Source organism: Arachis ipaensis, chromosome B7 (assembly GCF_059453495.1).
Source record: "Arachis ipaensis isolate K30076 ecotype BB chromosome B7, ASM5945349v1, whole genome shotgun sequence".
NCBI classification, from domain to species: Eukaryota; Viridiplantae; Streptophyta; class Magnoliopsida; order Fabales; family Fabaceae; genus Arachis; species Arachis ipaensis.
Window position 1 is genome coordinate 81317999 of NC_142442.1, and position 17708 is coordinate 81335706.

Consider the following 17708-nt stretch of genomic DNA (forward strand, 5'->3'; position numbering starts at 1 on the left):
TGTTGGTAATTACAAGGGGGTCCGCCATATCTATCAACTTGGTATGCATTGTAGAGTGGTCCTTGCCCGTGATATCTTGGGGGATGTTGTTGCCTAAAGGGTTGATCAGGTCCTCTTGGCTCCATCCATCTTTGATTGCTTAGACCTTGATGCATATTCCTGTTATAGCTTCCACTCCTTTCAACAGATTTAGATTCAAACTCAAAGCGAGAGGGGTGAGAATTCATAGTAGCTAATAGAAATAAAAGAAAAAAAAACAAATAAACAAGTAAAAGAAAAATATTTACAATAACCAATAATAAGGCACACATTTGCGATTCCCCGACAATGGCGCCATTTTGAAGAAAGTGGATGTTTGACGGTTTAGAATTCAGAATAAATTTCCGTTGCAAGTATAGTTTCTAAACCAAGCAATCATCCTTTCTTACAAACGTTTTGGTTGTCACAAGTAACAAACCCCTTTGAAATTGATAACCGAAGTATTTAACCTCGGGTCGTCTTCTCAAGGAACTACAGGGAGGTGTTCTTATTATTGGTTATGAGTTTTGTAAATTAGGGATTTTTGAAATGAGAAGCAAGTAATTTAAATGACAAGAAAAATAAATAAATAACTATAAAATAAACTCTTGGCAAGGTATGAAAATTTGGAAGTCCTATCCTAGTTATTCTTATAAGAATTGAAATTAATCCCACTTAGTTAACCTTTACTAAAGCAAGGGAAAGTCAAGTGAACTAATTAGTTAGATCCCCAAGTCCTAGCCAACTCCTAAGGAAAGACTAGAGTTAGTGGGATTCCAGTCAATTAGCAGACATAACAATCAATCACGATAAGGTTGATAACTCAAGAGCCTCCAGTTAATCAATTAAAGCCAAGAATATAAAAAGCTAAATAAGAATCATAAATCTAAAATACCTCAATTGCATTAATAAGAGAAAATAAATCTAAACATAGATAGTTCATAAGCCAATTTGGCAACATAAGTAATTAAAGAAAAGAATTAAAGTATCTGAAAGTAAGAGAGAAAAATAAAGTAAAAGGAATATTGAACCTGATGAAGAGTTGAAATCCTAAATTCTTTAAGAGGAATCCTAATCCTAAAACCTAAGAGAGAGGAGAGAACCTCTCCCTCTAAAAACTACATCTAAATTATGAAAAGTGAATAATCGGAAGCATGTTGATGAATAGATGCATTCTCCCACTTTATAACCTCTAATCTGTATTTTCTGGGCTGAAAACTGGGTCAAAAACAGCCCAAAAATCACCCCCAGCGTATTCTGGTACGTACAGGTCGCGGGAAAGTGACACGGAAGCGTCCTCCACGCGTTTGCGTGGATTGCGTTTCTGCCAGGTCACGCGTCCGCGTGATCCACGAGTTCGTGTCACCTGGCTTTCGGGAAGCTATGGAGAATTATATATTGTTGTGAAGCCCCAGACGTTAGCTTTCCAACACAACTGGAACCATCTCATTTGGACCTCTGTAGCTCAAGTTATGACCGTTTGAGTGCGAAGAGGTCAGGCTGGACAGCTTAGCAATTTCTTCAACTTCTTGTATTCCTTCCACTTTTGCATGCTTTCTTTCCATCCTCTGAGCCATTCCTGCCCTGTAATGTCTGAAATCACTTAACACACATATCACGGCATTGAATGATAATAAGAGAGGATTAAAGTTAGTAATTTAAAGGCCAAAGAAGCATGTTTTCAATCATAGCACAAAATATGGAAGGAATTGTAAGACCATGCAATTAGTATGAATAAGTGTGCAAAGACTTGATAAAAACCACTCAATTAAGCACAAGATAAACCATAAAATAGTGGTTTATCAATGATACATGGAGGAGAAAGGAGTGTGGGTTGCCAAAGGAGTCCAAAGCCCTTCAAGAAACCAAATTCAAGCTTTGGGATTCACGCATGGTGTGAAGCACAATTGGGTGATTTCCGGAGAATGTTGGGTTGCTACAAGGGTCATGTGAGAGCTTGTCCATCCGGCTTGAAGCATAGAGAGCAACAAGAAAGCGAACGGAAAACTAGAATACGGGATCCCAGAGGAGCCAAAAAGTGCAAGCTTGGATGGAGATTCAAGGAGGAGTGAAAACACAAGCCACCCTAACAAGAGTCTCCTCAAAAAGTCCAACTTAGGACTATAAACCAAAGTCCTAGGTGGAAGACACCACACCATGGTAACATTTTTCCTACCCTTTCCTTATTTATAGTCTTGTTTTATTGCATGTTTGTTATATTGGTTAGCTTAGAATTAGTTTGATTTTGAGTTTAGTAGGTTAATTTGTGTATGGATCATGATTTTGTGAAGTTTTGAATGTGGTGGAGTTGAACTTTTGATGAGCTAAGGTAGAGTGCCCTAGAATTTGAAGAAAAAGTTTTGAAAAAACAGGGCACTGTGTTGCGCACACCGTTGTGCGCGCACACAATCTGTATATTTTGCGTGCTGTGCGTGCGCACCCTGCTATGCGCACGCACACTAGCTTGCGCGCCCTCTGTTTGGAGCGCTCGCACACCTTGTGTGTGGGCGTTCCCCTATTTTCCTGTGACTTGTGCGTACGCACCCTCCTGTGCGTACGCACGCAACCCCTGTTTCGCACTCTCTGTGCACCCACACAGATCTGTGCGAACGCACACCAGCCTACACTCCCTCTGGTGGGAGCACTGGCACAATTTGTGCGCATGAACCCCTACCCATTTCTGCTCCTGTGCATGCGCACGCACACATGATCCTTCTCTAAAAAAAAAGAGTGTTCTGTGCATGTGCACAACCTAGTGCACGCGCACATTTCTTAATCCCCTCTCTGTTTGGAGCACTCGCACACCTGGTACGAGCGCACACCTTCCACTTTTCACTTTGTATTCCTTATGCACACAAGTTCTATTTTGGGCGAAATTTTTATTGCATTTTTCTTTGAACCTAACACACTTCCACCCCTCCACCCCTCTCTTCTCCCCCTTTTACCCTATTTTCTACTTATTCTTGTTAGTTTTGGTTGCATTTCCTTTTCATTTTAGTAATTATATTAGTTTACTTTAGTTGTTTCTGATTAAATAAGTTGCAAGTGTTTGCTTGATGTTGATTGGTTTGCTTCTTGATTGAATTTTACCAATGCACTTATACTTTGCATTAAATTACTAGCACTAATTGGATTTGCACATTTACATTTTGTTTCATATTAGGTGAAATCTTTATAAGTGCAGATTGAATTAAGTGAATTGAGTTGAAATTACTTGTTCATCATAATTTTCATATTAAATTCATTACATAACCGGTACTTGTTTCTTGTTAATGCTTTGCATTTGTTTGAGTGACTCAACTTGATTCTTATCAAGCTTGTCACTTTTTGTAAGAAGTATCTTACCATGTGACTTTTTCTTTATGTTTCATGATGAATAAGAAATTTTCTGTTCGTTATTAGATTGGTTATTGTTCATTGTGCTTCTATATCAATTTGCACTTTCACTTGCACAATTTCAATATCCAATACCTCATATACTCAATTCACTTTTGTGGTTACCTAGGGTTGCTTGTGCCTTAAATTTTGCTTATTCTTTATTTGCAACCTAGGCTCCTTAATTGAGGAACACATGCTATTTCTTTTGAATATGTGGTTGCCATTTTTACCCCGCCAATGTGTGTGTTCTAAATCGTGCGCACAATTAAAATACACACATTGCCTTTTATCATACCACACACAGCTTACTTTTTCTCAATTCCTCTTATTTGTTTTATACAGTAGCCTGAGCCCCAGTGCCCACCAGCTGAAGGTGGAGCCATACATTTCTTCACTCCCGAATTGCGTGCATGCATGGAGGACCGTGCAACGTTTAAGTGTGGAAAAAGATCCGCAATTTTTAGGGCGTAAATTATCTCTTCCTAAGAACTTTGCACTATTTTCTTAGGTTTGATAGTTATTTTTTTTGTGAATATTTGTTTATTATTTCATTGCATTACATTTTGCTTAGCTTTCATATACATATACATCTTACCTTTCTTATAGTTTATTGTAGTAAATATCTGCATTTGCATGATTTCATGGTATAGAAAATAAGTTTGGTAAAACAATAAGAAATTTTCATGAGATCTTTCTTAGGGCGTGCCATTGATTGAATTGAAAAATGGTTTTTTAACTTGCTTGAAGTATCCTTTTCATAGAACATAGAAAAAGAGCTAGAACAACATACCTTGTGAGATTTGAGCTCTTAGCTTGTTCTTGTTTAATTATACTCCTTTTTTATTGTGAACTTAGATTTGCATGAATCTCTATGTCCTGTATTTGTTGTTTGAATGTATTTAGTATAATTGAGGCCATTTTTTATGTTAAACTCACTAACCCATATGGCTAACCCTTACATCTACCTTTGTAAACCACTTTTTGAGCCTTTTAATTCCCCTTTTGTTCTAATTTTAAGCACATCATTCACCTTAAGTGAAAGACCATTAATATCCGTGAATTATATCTTTGATTAGTTTGGATTGAGTGTGTGTGTTAATAATCAAGTGTGGAAGGAATTTGTGGGAATACATTGGTAGTTAGCTTACTTTGGGTGTTCATTGGAAAATTTTGAAAAAATGGGTAGTCACTCATGCATTCATTACTTAAAACATATGCACCTCTTTTCTATGATAAAAGAAAAATTTTGGTGTACATACTTTGTATATAAAAAAAAGAAAAAGAAAAAAAAAAGAGAAAGAAAAGGAATGAATTAAAATAAGAATGTAAATAAAGGATTCATATGAGGTTGAATTAGAAAGAAAAATGCATGAGTGATTGAGAAAAAGGGAAATGAATGGGTAGTAGGATGTTTTGTTATGTGTACATAGGATGGTATAGGATTAGGTGGACACATTCACTAAGTCCACTTAACCATATTTATCCTACCTTGACCCTAGCCCCATTACAACCCTCCAAAGAGCTCATGATATTTGTTTTCATGCATCAAATATTAGTTGATTGTTAGATGACTTGAAAATCTTTGAAAAACATAATAAAAGGAGAATTGAGTAATTAAACCCTAAACACTGAGCGAATAGAGTAATACACATCCAGTGAGGGGTTCGATCGCTCAATTCTATGTTCTTGTCCCTTATATTGTATCTTCTTGCAAGTTGTTTGGTTGTTAGTTTGAAAATCTCAATTCAATTCTTTGGACATTGATCATATTGCTATATTTTCTTTGCCTTGGCCCTAAGGTTTATTTTGGATTGATTGGAATTCTCTTGTTTGTTTTTGCCAAACTCCATAGGAACCATAGTATAGATATAGATAGATAGCATTTTGCATAGTTGCATGCATATAAGTATTTTCATTGAATAAGTTGCTTGCCCTTTTACCCTTCTCCTTTGATTATGATTAGCATGAGGACATACTATTGTTTAAGTGCGGGAGAATTTATGAATCCATATTTGATGATATATTTTGGCTATAATTGGAAGGATTTCATCATATAAACCCACATTTATTCACCTAAATAGCATGCTTTTGTATTCTCTCTCCAAATTGAGCCTAATTGTGAAAACATGCTCTTTTGCGCTTAATTTAGTCAATTTTATTCCATTTCCATTCCATTCGATACCTTGATGTTGTTTGTAAGTGATTTCATATGTATAAGGTGGAATGGCTTGGTGAAGATGGAAGAAGAGCATGCAAGAGGGAGAAAACATTAAGAAATCAAAGGAGAAGCACACAGCCATGTGTGCATACGCACAACCCTCTGTGCGTACGCACAAGCGAAAATTCAGCAAAGTGTAAGTACGCACGCACAAGTCCCTGCACGTGCCTTCATTAAAAAGTCACGTGGCTCGCGTTTGGAGAGGCTTTTTGGCCCATTTCTAATGGCTTTGGAGCATATATGAAGGGGGAAGCCACACCCACTACAAAAAATTTTGGTAAAAACGGCGGTTTTTTTTGTATTTACGGCAGTTTGAACCGCCATTATTACCAATAATGACAATTCGTAAAGCAACATAATTCTGGGCGCCATTCTGGTTATTACGGCAGTTTTCTGAAAACCGCCACAATTCCCTGAGTTAAAACGGCAGTTTTTGAATAGGTTAAAACGGCGGTTCGAACCGCCGTTATTTCCAAAGTTAAAATGGCAGTTCTTGGATAGGATAAAACGGCGGTTTGAACTGCCATTATTACCCTGATAGAGTGGCGTTTTGGTTTGTTAAAATGGTGGTTCAAACCGCCGTTATTTTCAGAGTTAAAATGGCAGTTCTTGGATAGGTTAAAACAGCAGTTTGAACCGCCATTATTACCCGAACGAAGTGGCGTTTTGGTTGGTTAAAACGGCATTTTTGAACCGTCATTTTTATCCTAACAGTAGCGTTTTGGAAGGTTAAAAAGGCATTTTTGAACCGCCGTTTTACCCTGACAGAGACATTTTTTATCGTTTAAAAAAACAATTTTTACCGTCATTTTTATCGCGTTATAAATAATTTTGTGATTAAAATTTCAAAATAGCAAAAAATCATAATCCATAAATGAAATATTATATAACTCATAAACAATATTAATATAATATATAATTTTTTATTATTGAAAATCAAAAGTAATAACTCCTATACAAAACCTTGTCTTACTAAACCTACCAAAATACAAGCATTGCAATAAACACTAATCAGTCAAATCTACCATCCAGTTTCCTAAACTATGTTAATATCTAATAATGTATTTAAACCATCTAATAAGTGCTATTTTTACTACTTAGAATATGAATATACTTTAAAACAAGCCTGCCTTAGTTTTTTGGTCTCTTGTGTGAGTTTTATCCCGAGAACTTGCTCCAACATCTTTGTTTCTTGCTCCAACACTCCAACTTCATTATCCAAACTCATCTCTTACAAAGATTTGTAGGAACATCTCCCAACTTTTCCTTCTTGTCCAGCATTCTCTTTTCCTGATATTGTATGAAGCTGCAGTAGTGATAATTAATATAATGTTAAGGCCATATCATAAGGACTACTACAACATATGTTTCTTGTACGGAAGCCTTTGTGTAAATGAACAAAATAAAAACAATATAAGAAAACTTACCCTTACAGCCAAAGCTTTTATGACCTCTTTTGCTGCTTTGGACTTAGCAGCTTTTTCCTTTGCTACAAACCAACTCTCCTCAATTTTCTGTTTGCACTCTTGTATCTTATGATTTTTGAGTTCACACTATTCTTCAAGTCTCTTAACTATCAAAAGAACATGCATAAGAGAACACATTAAATGCACAGTCAGATGTTTTTTAAATACGCAAGTGAATAGCACTGGTTAATTTGCTACTCAGATATAGAAAAATCAGAATGAGAGGAATGAAATGAAGCAATCTAAAGGGCTAAAATGCTCACCAGTTATCCTAACGGAAAATGCGAAAACAAATTTTACAAATTTGAATTATAGTTGAATGCTGGAGATACATACAGGAATATATTCATTTATAGAAATCTCAGCAGGATAATTAATTGTTTCTTTGTCACAAATGCAGCATGTAGAACATTGAATCTGACTCTGCACTAGAGAAGTTGAATGCTGCATATTTTGTGGGGGCAACAGTAGCTATTTTATTTTTCGATGAAGAAACATGCCCAGCCAAATTTTCTTTACAATTGATTCTAAATTGGGCAGGGCATGGAACTTGCCCCCATTGGGGCATCCCACCTAACATAGAAGAAGAACTATCTTCTAAATGCTGCTGGCTCTCTTGGTTTTTCCAGTCCTTTCTTCCATTGGGAATGCTTTCCCTATAACATGATAGGCCGAGCGTTAAGAGAGGAGCCTATGCCATAGTTGTCTCTCCTCTATCTTCATTAACTTGGATAACACAAAATAAATTTAACAATTAATAGTTAAACTAGTTAAACCATTAACTTGGACAACACAAAATAAATTTAACCAAGTAACTTATTACACTTTAGTCTGAAATCTACTATCTTAAATTAGCAATTCTACTATGAAAATTTCTTATAACTGCACAATAACCATATCTATAACAATATATAATGGAAAAACCCATTTTAGTGTCCAAAATTTTTTCTATTTTTATCCTTCCTAATAACCTACTCCCAATTACAGAATTCCCACTATTTCATTTTCATTCACGTTCACGTCAATATAACTTTTATAATTATTTCACTAATAGGATACCAGTTTCTCCCGTTAATTTCTCTCACAGCACATCTCCCGTTAATTTCTCTCACATCACGTTACTGCATAATACTCCAGTATAAGTCAGTTACAAAATTCTCACTACTTCATCTCTTCATCTATAATAACTAATAAGATACCCGTTTCTCCTCTTAATCTCTCACACTTCACATTACTGATTACTCCATAATAGAAAAAATTTCCTTCATTTCTCATCCATCTTCTCTTGCATCCTTCTCACTTTACCTAAATATAATGTAAAACCTACTGTAATTTGCTTTTCGTCATTAAATAAAAGTGTAAAACTATGTTTATATGTTTCTTTGATTAATTACAGTTGACAACATACTAATAGAAGATTCACGTAAAAGTGGTCGAGGAACTTGGCAAGACTATGCTAGGCAACAAAGACAAAATATGAGCGAAGAACAGAGGCAGCAACACCTTGCCAGAAGGCGTGCCAGTTACCGAGAGAGTATTAGACGAGGAAAATAAATCGATACATCAAGTGGATCAACTAACATGACAACACCATTACAAGATATCACAAATATACCTGCTCAACAATACTCTGTATCAGGTACTCTAACTTATACTTCCCATTAATAAATTTATGTTGTTAGTTTATCATTTAATATGAATTATTTTTTACGATATATCTATGTTACTGGACTCTTAGTACTAATTATGTATAATTTATTTCTTGAGTGTACCCTTAAATTATCAAATTACATTATTTTTATCTTAATAATAAATTTTCTACATATACAGATACTCACAATAACAGCAGAACTGGTTCAAGTAATATACCGAACGGTCTAAATATGGGTAGGAATCCTATATATTTATATTTATTTATTTAATTAATAATAATTTATTTTTCGTTAAATTTTGATTCAATAAATCTTTTATTATTGGTCTAAATAATATTATTATAGATATTATTATATTATCTTAATGTACTTTACATAATTATAATCTCAATTACTAAATAATTTAATAATTTTTTAATATAATATTATACAGATATAAAATTTTTATAACTGTATTATTATAAGAAAAATATATATGTTCAATGTTTAATAATATATTTGTTATTAAATTTTCTGACTCTATAACAAAAAAACTTAGTAGATATTCTGGTATATTTTTTTTAACCTTTTTTCTACAATTTAGTTTGCCATTCAATTTGAATTATTTCTACAATATCTCTATGTTAATGTACTCTTAGTACTATTTATCTGTAACTTATCTACCAAATGTACTCTTAAATTCTCAACATACATTATTTTCATATTAATAATAATTTTTTTAAATATTTAGATACTCGTAATAAAAGCGAAACTGATTCAAGTAATAGACCGAATGGTAATAAATATGAGTAGGACTCCTATACATTTATTTAATTAATAATAATTTATTTTTCATAAATTTTGATTCAATAAACCTTCCATTATTGTCCTAAATAATATTATTATAAGAATAAATAAAATGTTCTCGCCGTATCATTATAAAAAAAAATTATATTAGATATATGTTTAATAATATAATTGTAACTTAAATTTTTTTACTGTATAACAAAAAAAATTAGTTGATAATTTTGATATTTTTTTATACTTTTTTTTCTAAAAAATACATATATTAAAAGTGACAATTTCTTCACTACATAAATTTAAATTGATAAATTTAATATTTTAATATAATTATTATGCTACCAATTTAATATAATTTTTGTATTCACGAATTACTTATTTCTAATGAAAAATTATACACTGTAAAATATAATAATTTAAAATACGTTATTGTCATTCCAATAATATGATTGTTATTATTTAGATGCTTATAATAATAGTGGTCTAATTAATATCTAATAGAATTTTACATTTCATATCTTTTTTAATATTCTACAATTCTTTTAAACGTTTTATTTAATACACAAAAAAGGTTCAAATATTTTTAATAAATATATATAACATTGTAAAAAATAAATGATAATTTTTTCACTTAATAAATCTATTATATGGTTACACTTGAATCATTTTTCAAATGATAACTTTTTACAAGAACTCAAACTGCCTATCATGTATTTGTATTTTACGGTTACTATCTATTTTTTTTAGTTATTCAGAGTTTGGATAATTATGATATTAATGGGTATTCTACGTATTCTATTACTTCCAATCAATTTAATTTTGTATGATTTGTTTCTTATAAAGTAACCTCTCAATTACCACTGATACTGTACAAACTTAATTCAATGAACAATTTTATAATTTTGTTAATGTGTTCTTTTTACATACTATCAGAAATTCATGAAAATAGATCTGATCAAAATAGCAAACGTAAAGAAAATATAACTGATTAGTATTCTACTTTTTTTTATTTATATATTTAGTGTTGTAACATAATTTTAATAGGTAAATAAATTTATAAAAAAATTATTATTTTATCCTTATATGTTAGCATATTAATATATTCATAGTAGTAAACATTAAGTGTGAGCATAATTGATGTTAAAAAATTTATTTATTTAAGATCATTACAAGAACCAACTATAAAAAAAGAGTGAGTGCCTAATAAAAAAAATTAAAATCTATACACAAAAAATTTTATAAAAACCAATATAATACTTAAAATATTTATTTGCCAATTAAAACGAACAATATGTAAACTTTAGCGAAAACAAAAAATAGTTAATTTAAAAAATTTTATATTTTATTGAATCATTTTGTTATAATTCACACAAATATGACAAAATAAAATAATTAAATAAAATGTTAAAAAATTTATTTATTTAAGATCATTACAAGAATCAATTATAAAAAAAGAGTGCCAGTGCCTAACAAAAAAAATTAAAATCTATACACAAAAAATTTTATAAAAACCAAAATAATACTTAAAATATTTATTTACCAATTAAAATGAAAAATATGTAAATTTTAGCGAAAACGACAAAATAGTTAATTTAAAAAATTTTATATTTTGTTGAATCATTTTGTTATAATTCATACAAATATGACAAAATAAAATAATTAAATAAAATATATTTTAGAAAATAAAATAAATAGTAAAAAATTAAAATGATAACTCTAGGCGAAAGCATACAAAATAAAAATTATTAGAAGCAATAGAATAAATAAAATATGAACTAATATTATCGTCATGTATTGTATTACTTCGACCAGTAATATTTAAACATTTAAAAAAATGAAACAAAACATACAAACTAAAAAATTTAGCCAAAGACAAAAATCGTCATACCTTATATAAGATAATTAACTAAAAAATGTTATAAAACAACTGATGCAACAGAGAACTTTATACACAAAAAAAATTATGACTTTTAAATATGGATATAATTTTAATCTTTAAATCTTTTTCATTGATGTAGATATTTTTGTTTACAAACTTCAATTTATTGACAACTAACGACTTATATTTTTTTAATAGACAATTTGATTTCAAAGGAGCTCATCAATATATGCCAGGAGATAAAGACAACGAACTTGAACATCTATTTTATGCAACAGGTACGTACTAATTATCATTAACCGAGACATACTAGATATACTAGAAATATATTAACAAATATCAATTACAGGAAGAAGGATTCCAAAGTCTCTGGAGTGCATGGAAAGATGAGCAAGCAGTTGCATCAATCGAACCAATAGACAATAAAATAATTTTTTAAATTAATTACTGTAAAAATTGCATTAAATATACATACTTTTATTTCTATGTTAGTAATCATAATCATATGTTATCTAATAGGTTCATTCCCTTCAAATTTATTCTATTGGTTGGGGAGGAACGGTTAAAGCAGATAAGACCCAATTCTGGAATATGATAAAAAAGAAAATACTGCTCGAACAACATACAAGGTAATGCAATCATTGTAATCAGAATGTTATTGATATGCCTATTATTTATCTCCCTTCTATATTCTTCATTTTCCATTAAATAAAGGAAAAGAGTTTATGCCTAAAATATTAAAAAGTTACTCTGAAATTGCAACGGAGATTATGTTTTTCATGTTAAATAAAGTTACAAAAAATAATTTTAAACCAGTGATAATAAATTAAACATTTTTCTTTTTCCAGCAACAAACTCACAGAAACGGAACCAACTCATGTTAGTAAAGAAGAACATTGCAGGTACCTTTCATTAGATTAAGAAATCGCACAAAATAGAGGTAATATTGGATAATTATAGATTTGAATGCTCTACAGAGGGTTTAATGGCTTCTTTTGTTGTGCATGTGTAGAAAATTCAATCTCAAACAAGAAATTTCAATTTTACAGGTTTTATTTTTTTATTGTTAAATTGTCGTTCAAATATAATGAAATTTGTATTGGCATATGGTATATTTTATTAATTTCTAAATTTTGTAGTTCTTCAAGGCTCAAGAATTTATTGATAAGGAGATGTATGAGGAATTGCTAAAGATTTTTACTTGGTATAAATTCAGAAATTACTTTAGGTTTATCTTAACGTTTTTACTTTTAGTTTGATCTATAATCACCAAAAAAGAGACATAATTATTTTTCTTCTTTACACTTTTTGTAGGCATAAAAAAGATTCTTTAAATATAGATCCGTACTTTGGCTTACCACTTAAAAAAAAAGGTCCCTAAACAAAGAAAAAAATATGACTTTTAAATATGGCTCATTTTTTGTAAACAATCGTATTTTTTATTTATTTATTTTTATGACTTTGAGTTATATAGAAGAAGATAAAATATTATTGTAATAACTATTTTATGGATTATATTATTTGTAGATAAGTGATGTATATGTTCATTATATAATTAAATCATTTTCATATTGTTATTGTTTATAGATAGGTAATATATGATTATTTTAATTTGAATATTTTTATATTATCATTGACTATTCTATATTATTATTTTTATGTTATTTGAATTTAAAATTTTAAAATTTATTAAAATAATTAACTTTAAATCCCATAAAAAAAGAGGCATGGCAATGCCTGTTAAGCCCCTAGTTACTAATAGATCCTGACAATCTAGCTTAAGATAATTGGAATTAGAAAAAGAAACAAGCCTAAGATAATTTGATTTAGTTTTGATATTCAAAAGTAACTACTACAGGTTTAGGTGTAACAAACTGATAGAAACCTTATTGAATTATGTACATGATCCTTTGCGATATCAAGCTCGGCTTTAGCTTTCTTTACATCAAATTTTTTATGTTGGCTGCTACAAGCATAGCAACCTATGCTAGACGAAGTAGGTTTGCACCAATCTGAAAATGAGTAGACAAAAAAATCATGGTATTATTTTTGGAGGAATTTGAAAGTTAAATAGAATGAAAAGTGGAAGCTAGTAAACTACTTGTCAGGGAACAACAAACCTGAAGAAGTTCATATAGGTTTTAGTTGTTCTAACTTCTAGCTGCTGATAGTGTGTTTGGTAAGTTTGGTTTAGCTTGCCTCCTGCAGCATATGTCCAAACCATGGCCTAGTTCTTTCAAAATGCTAAACTAAACATGCTTTAAGTACTACGATGCAATCTTGAGAATACTTTTTAGATATCATAAGGGAAGAATGAAAGGGGGAAAAACCATTGCCATATTTCAATCATGAATGAAGAGAAAAAGGTGTGGCATTTACCAAGGTTAATTCAATACTACCTGATTTGCAGGCCAGTTATAGATCATTGACATCATGTCTCCTTTATCTTTGGCACTAAAATACATTCCACGTGGGCGCCTATATAACCCTGAATAATTTTGACACACTAATCCAATTGTAGGAGTATAGATTATTGGAGCAAACTCTTTAATATTATCAATAAGAACCTGAAGAGGGCAGGTAACGAATAAGATCCTGGGTTTAATATGGACAGTAAGATCCTGGGTTTACTATAGATTATTGGAGCAAACTCTTTAATATTATTGCATTTCTTACTATTTAATTTTTTTTATTTTTCCACAGGAAAAAGGTAATTAATGTCATAGTCCTTTAAATAAACTCTTATTAACACAAGTGGTATACAAATATTCAAATCGAAAGTAGACTAATTTGAGGCAAATGGGGATTGGAAAAAGAAAAATAATGCTGTAGGGATCACGAGATGCTGTCAATGTCATATATGTTCAAGATTTAGTATCTTAAATATAATATTAAATTATCTCGTGAAATTCATGTTTTATCTAATAATAATAGATGTTAAAGTGTAGTGTGTCAAACTCCTCATACAGACCAAACATATGGAAACATTTTTCCTTTTAATAACTTTTGACCAGAGACACGTGAAAGTACTTTAATGAATAAATTAAGCATTACATCACATTTAAATCTTCAAAAATGAACGAAGCTAGATAAATGTGAAACTAAACAAATTAACTGATAACTCTTACATATTTATATATTAATTATTAGCTCTTCAAGTATTGACAGAGAGACTTATCTGATTGACAAAAAAGTTCAACACTGGTAAGTTTAGACGGAAAGTAATAAAAGAACAAGAGATTTCATATTTCAGATAAAGATTCACAAAAATTAAGACGTGGAAAGTTATATTTACTTCTGTTCTTTGCTTTTTGGTGTAAAGAGACTAGCTAGTTACGTGCATGATTGTGTGAATGTGCCTTATTACTTTCCTCTTCAATTTAATATCAGTACGTACTTGCGTCACAAGATTAAAGGACATTTAGTGCCACTAATAAGACTATATACATATATATACAACAGTAATTCGATTAAGACAATAGTTGTATATATAAGTACTTACTTTACCATTGGTATCAGTCTACATCATGACAATAGTGACTATTACTTTCTTATCTCTAATTGATTGTAACTCTATACAAATGTTAATAGACAAAAAATGCCTCCATTACTGAAATGAAAATCCATTAATCAAAATAATGTTATGTTTCATAAAGGACTGCTAAATTATTCTAGTAAATTTCGGAACAACTTTATTAGGAAAAAAAATGACAACAGTAATCATTGATCTATTTCTATATATCTAACTAGATTTTATTGAAACAGGTAAATGAGTGAGGGAAGTTGATAATACCTGGTATCCATGAGAAAGATGCCCTCCATGAGGAAGGTAAAGCACCATGATTCGCTCGTGAGGTTTCAGCAATGCGGTATACACATGAAAATTTGCAGGTGAACCAAACAGAGGTTGCACATTTACTACAACATTGGGGTAAGAGACACATAAGCCATATTTCCCTCTCTCTTGTTTTTTATTTTTATTTTTTTTATTCTTTTACCCCTTCTTTTGGGAATTAAAACAACATATTGAACATAGAAATATTCATTGGAAAAAGTATGAGATGTGAAAGCAAAGTCCTATGAAGCCAAAACAGGAAAATTTGTCCATATACAATGAAAAACAAATTAGGTACTATGTTAGTGTTATGTAATTACCTCCCCATTTCGCTGGATCCAACCGGAACACTTCCGAGGCACGCTTCTGGCATAGTGTTTCAGCCATGTCAATATACCTGAAATAAGAAAGATCAGAAATCATTGAATTGATTCAATATTTCAATGTGACACTCCTATAGAAGAAAGTAAAAGAGTGACATACTCATTTCCACCATAGTATCTGGCACCAGGATATCCCTTACTGTATTTGTTTGTCATGATATATAGACCCTACAGCTTCCATCACAGAGACAGAGATGAAATTTTTTGAGGGTATGAGTTCCAGCCCCTTCACAAAAACAAAAACAAGAAATCAATCCATATGTGTGGTGAAAATTGAAAAGCAAAACTCTACCATCGTCTCATCAATCATCATATATGATAGGCAATAAAACATTCAATCCAATATTCCCCCTGGCTAGGAAGAATCATATCATGTAGCATAAACTAAGCAATATCAAATGTTTTGTATAAACTCAGATAGTTGGATAATTTTTTTCAAGATTTTCTATATCCCTAGCAAAGATGCAAGTAATAATAAACTAATATATTACCTTCCATTGTCTAGCTTTCTCTAGCTCAATTATATCAACAATCTCAGGATCAACTACCTCAAGTGAAGCATTCAATTGCTTTGGCCACTACAAAGGCAAATCAATATATTACGATAGAAGTCTGATTTTTCTTCCTTTCTGCTTGAAAGTTAAAACAATATGTATATCTAGATATGCATAACATTAACTGTAATTATATAATAAGCTTACTGAAACTCGGGATTTTTCTTTGTCGTAAACAGCTTCATCAGGTAAAGAGGACTACATTCAAAGGCAAGGGAAAGGAATGGCAGGTAGTTAATTGGTTAAGGTAGGAGAGCATAGAACATTATTAATATGAATATTTGTTATTACTTGGTGAGTTACTTGTGTTATTTGGTGAGTTACTTGGTGAATGGACGTGGTAAACCACCAGGACCATGTTGCTCTGGTGTTAAAGCTCTTGTAGCAACTGTAGCAACCTCTGCTGATAAGAAAACTGCATGCTAATACTAAATTTAAACTAATTATTTCAAGGTCACAAGCACTATTTAAGTTCAACATGTTAATACTCACCAGATGAATGAAAAGATAATGTCTATCTTCAAGCGGTTCTTATTTAAGTAGCTTCCATCTTCTAAATAGTTCCAAATCTATTTATCTTCATCACCTGCATATAAAACAACCTCATTGTTAAAACCTTCATTGTTCTCTAAAGCAAATAACTTAACAAAGCACAAAAACAAGTTTCAAGCTAATAAAAGAATTTGTTGATATGTCTGCAAAAGAGATATGTCACATACAACAATGATCGAATAAATGCATAAACAAAAAAAATAAGCATTCAAGTAATTCATCAAACACGTGCTATGCAAATCAGTAAAGCACCAACCGAGAGCATATTACAAATAAAACTGCAAAGAAAATGCAAATTTGTATACATGCATGTAAGAAAAATCGAAGAAATTACATGAAGACCTTACCCCCAATTTTTGCTAACAAGGAAGAAAATCAAAACCTAAAATTATAGAAATAGAAGTAGTAACAATTTGCAAAACAAAATATGAGTAATTAAAAGAAGAGAATGTTGATTTATATATAAACCTAATTTAACGAAGATGGAGAAGGAGAAGCTTCACAGAGGATAACACGGTGGAGCAGGAAAAATCACATAGCAGATCCATCAATTGAAGTGAAACATTGATGGAGGAGATCGCAGCTGGAAGAAAAGTGTTGATAGAGGAGCTTGCCGCCGGAGGAGAGCCTCGTAGATGAGATTGCGGATCTCATGTTGCGATGGAGTTTCTTCTTGGTTTCTCACATTGCGATGGAGGTTTGATTAAATAGCACAATCTTTATTAATGAAATAGAAAAATTTTTATATTAGTGAAGCAGAGCAGGTAATGGCGTTTAAAACCGCCAAAAGCACTAAAAATCCGCTGCTTTCTACATGCGAATTATGGCAGCCTCATAAACTGCCTTAATTTATGAATATAATGGCAATTTTATAGAAATGCCATTATGTTGCTACCATTTTGTGCTCTTTTTTTTGTAGTGACCATACATTACCATATTTCATACAATAGTTTTTAGGAGTAGTTTTAGGGTAGTTAGCTTAGGTTTTCTCTC

At 31.2% G+C, this 17708-nt stretch overlaps 1 pseudogene across 1 annotated transcript; it reads right to left on the minus strand.

The window, feature by feature from the left end:
• Window positions 1-15057: 15057 nt before the first annotated feature.
• Window positions 15058-16770, minus strand: LOC107607228 (serine hydroxymethyltransferase, mitochondrial-like; annotated as a pseudogene). Its single transcript, XR_015892429.1, has 7 exons — window positions 16750-16770; window positions 16311-16361; window positions 16101-16187; window positions 15710-15835; window positions 15547-15623; window positions 15185-15309; window positions 15058-15081 (listed from the first exon to the last, which is right to left on the minus strand). The product of XR_015892429.1 is annotated as a serine hydroxymethyltransferase, mitochondrial-like (transcript).
• Window positions 16771-17708: the final 938 nt, after the last annotated feature.